Below are 3849 nucleotides of genomic sequence, written 5' to 3'. Positions count from 1 at the left end.
GTCAATAGGCAGAACTGGAAAGTAAATGGGGGGTTTGAACTGATTATATCAAACAAGTAGCAAATATTAACTCTGGTTGTAATTCAGTCATAGACGAACAGTAGGGCGGTGTTCCCCCTAGTTTCTAACTCAGTAAGATTCTCGTGCTCAATCCAACTATATAACTGTTATGCATGTAGATTTTGGTAAGATAGGTATCACCAACTGCCACTCAGCACTATTTGGTAAATTTCACTTATTTCTTCTCGGTCTCATAGTGTCGCATTATTAACACTTACCTTGGTCCGCAGTTAAAACTATATTCTCTTGATCTCAAGTTAATTAAATGAGAGTTAACTGGCTTAAGAAGATAATACAAGTAAGCTTATATCGATAATTAATCCCAAATCACCATTGTGATTTCCTTTTCTGAATCTCTACCCCCTCTTGGGTTCATAGTGAATACAGGCTGGATCCTAATATGTTCACCAATTAAGAAAGAAATCAAATCAAAGAAAACCCTAATATGTGTAGCAACAATACTCTAGAAGGATCGAACACTTCCCCTACTTCCTTATGTAGCCAAGGTTCCCACAACTCTAGCTAAGGGAGATTAGCCTCTCATGCTTGTGTAATGATTAACTGAATTTATGTTTGAAGGCATTCAACAATCACACAATAATCAACAACTAAAAACCTAAAACTTGAACTTAATTAATAACCAAAATCAATACAGAATTATTCCAAGACCAAAAATAGATCTCAGAATCAAGTATATGTCTGTGAGTATAAAGAGTGTGTCCTCTCTACTAAAAAACACATAAAGGGTATTCATAGTAAAAGAGAAAACACTAAAAATCAAAGACCAGACAAAAGAAGAAAGGAATAATAGCCACTTAACTATGTCTACATGCGGTCTGGTAATGGGTGTATGTACCACATGCGGTCCACATGTAAACCTAGGTAAGTGCCTGAAAAATTCCTACACTATTTGCTCTCGGGATGTTGGACTTTTAGCACTTACCTTATCCACATACGGTCCGCATGTAACATAGGTAAGTGTCAGAACTCCTTCTTTAGCTTTTGCACTCTCAGGATCTTCAATTGTGGTACGTACTGATAACGCTCAACTTACACGTCAGTTTAAGTGCAAGGCGGTCGTCATCAATATAATTACCCAATAAGAGTCAGGGTCGAATCCACAAGGAACAATGTGAATAGCGATCAAATTAGCTCAAAATAATGGACACTCGCTCTAATTCAAACCTAGAGTACAAGAATGCAAAAATTGGGAGGGGGAGGGTTTGAATGGTACCACACCTAGTATTTCTTTTTAGGATTTTCTAGTTTTAATTAGGGGTTACAAATAATTAGAGTGTAATCAATTAGGTACGGATCTTGGGGTTATGTCTTACTAAGGTAATATAACATGAGGGTGTTAATAATCAACTTCATTTTTAGTAGATTAAATGTGGGTAGGTTCGGTTAGGGGTTTTAGTGCTAGCCTTTCAATAGAGCGCGAAACTATCTCCCATTGATTCTTTTGAATACCAAATAAGTGTGTTCAATAATTGGTAAACAAACCTCAATTTAGGCATCCCTATTTCTAGGATGATGCCTAAGTCATACCCATCCTGGAATTTATCTTTTTTTCTAAGATAACAAAAAGGGAACAACTACAATCTAAGTAATTTTTCACAAATACTCATGTCACCTTCAATCCCTCTTTCAAGGATGGTTGAAGGATCTAGGTTACCTACATCCCTTTGACAAGGATGATGTAAGGTTTAGGAAATTTGAGGCTTTCACCAACAAATTCCATGTTATCATCAAGCATTTGTCAAACCCATCCACATGAACTACTAATTAAAGCTAACAATAACAACCCACACACACTTTAACCCTATTCATACACAACCCTAAGAGAAAAAACTAGCTACTCATAAGATAAATAAGTAAAGATATACCCAAAATTTTCATTAATTTAATTTATAAGAGGATAAGTAAATGTTACTTCAAACATTGGACTCAAACAAATCTTCAATGGGAGTTTGCTAATTCTCCACTTAGAAGCAACTCCAATGTATTCTTCACCCAAAATTAATACAATATTTTCTTCTCCAATTGTGGAGGATGAGAACTAGAACAATGTTCAATGATTGGGAATTGAAGTATTGAATGATTGGGTTTGATTTTTCTTTTGGGAAAATTTGGGAACAACTGTGTGCGTTTACATTTTTGCCCTTAGGCTAATTTTCACCTAGTCCGCGATCGCACCAGATTTAGCACTATTGCGCATACCGCAACCGTAGGCACTGCCAGGCGATAGTGGTATCTTTACTATCTTGACTGACTGTGATCGTGATAACTGATGCCATGTTCTACTCTAGGTCTTTAGCTACACTTCTTTGCCCCCATTTGTTCCCTTTTTTAGCTCTAATCTATATCTTTCCATCTTATCATCTTGGTGCCTACAAAATATGAATATTAGTGAATATAATTACAATTATGTCTCACTTATTCATTCAAATCATAGTAATGTGCATAAATATGGAGTACAATTGAGTGGTAGATGTAGATTAAACGTGGGTAGGTTCGGTTAGGGGTTTTGGTACTAGCCTTTCAACAAAGCACCAAACTATCACCCATTGATTCTTTCAAATACCAAATGGGTGTGTTCAACAATTGGTAACCAAACCTCAATTTAGGCATCCCTATTTCTAGGATTATGCCTATGTCATAGCCATTTTGCAATTTATCTTTATTTCTAAGATAACAAAAAGGGAACAACTACAATCTAAGTAATTGTTCACAAATGCTCATGTCACTTTCAACCCCTCTTTCAAGGTTGGTTGAAGGATCTAGGTTACCCAAATACCTATGTCAAGGATGATGTAGGGATTAGGAAATTTGAATCTTTCACCAACAAATTCCATGTTATCATCAAGCATTTGCAAAACTCATCAACATGAACTACTAATTGAAGCTAACAATAACGACCCACACACTTTAACCCTATTCATACATAACTCCAAGAGGAAAAACTAGCTACTCATAAGATAGATAATTAAAGATATACCCAAAATCTTCATTGATTTGATTTATAAGAGGCTAAGTGAATGTTACTTCATACTTTGGACTCAAACAAATCTTGAATGGGAGTTTCCTAATTCTCCACTTAGAAACTACTCCAATGTATTCTTCACCCAAAATTAATACGATATTTTTTTCTCCAAATGTGGACGCTAAGAACTAGAACAATATACAATAATTAGGAACTGAAAGATTGAATGATGGAATGATTGGGTTTGACTCTTTTTTGGGCGAATTTGGGAACAACTGTGTGCATTTACATATTTTCCCTTGGGCTGATTTTCCGCTAGGCTGTGATCACACTAGCTTTGCCACGATCGCGTCTACTGTGACCGCGGGCAATGCCATGCAATAGAAGTATCTTTACCATCTTGGCTAACCACAATTGCGGTCTAAGGACCACAATCACGATAACTGAGGCCTTGTTCTGCTCTAGGTCTTCAGCTGCACTTCTTTGCTCCCTTTTGTTCCTTTATTAGCTTCAATCCACATCTTTCTATCTTATTATCTTGGTTCCTACAAAATATGAATATTAGTGCATATAATCATAATTATGTCTCACTTATTCATTTAAAATATGGTAATGTGCAAGAATGTGGAGTACGATTGAGAGGTAGATTCACCACTCATCACTTACCTTAGTGACATGTGGACCACATGTGCTATATGTGGTCCATATGTGGACATAGGTAAGGGCCAGACCTTCCAATTCTTTCAACGAAGATTGCGAACTTCAATTTTCAGCACATGCTTTGGTTACGTACATCAATTAGGTGC

Source organism: Capsicum annuum, chromosome 9 (genome assembly GCF_002878395.1).
Source record: "Capsicum annuum cultivar UCD-10X-F1 chromosome 9, UCD10Xv1.1, whole genome shotgun sequence".
Taxonomy (NCBI): domain Eukaryota; kingdom Viridiplantae; phylum Streptophyta; class Magnoliopsida; order Solanales; family Solanaceae; genus Capsicum; species Capsicum annuum.
This window is presented reverse-complemented; position numbering follows the sequence as displayed.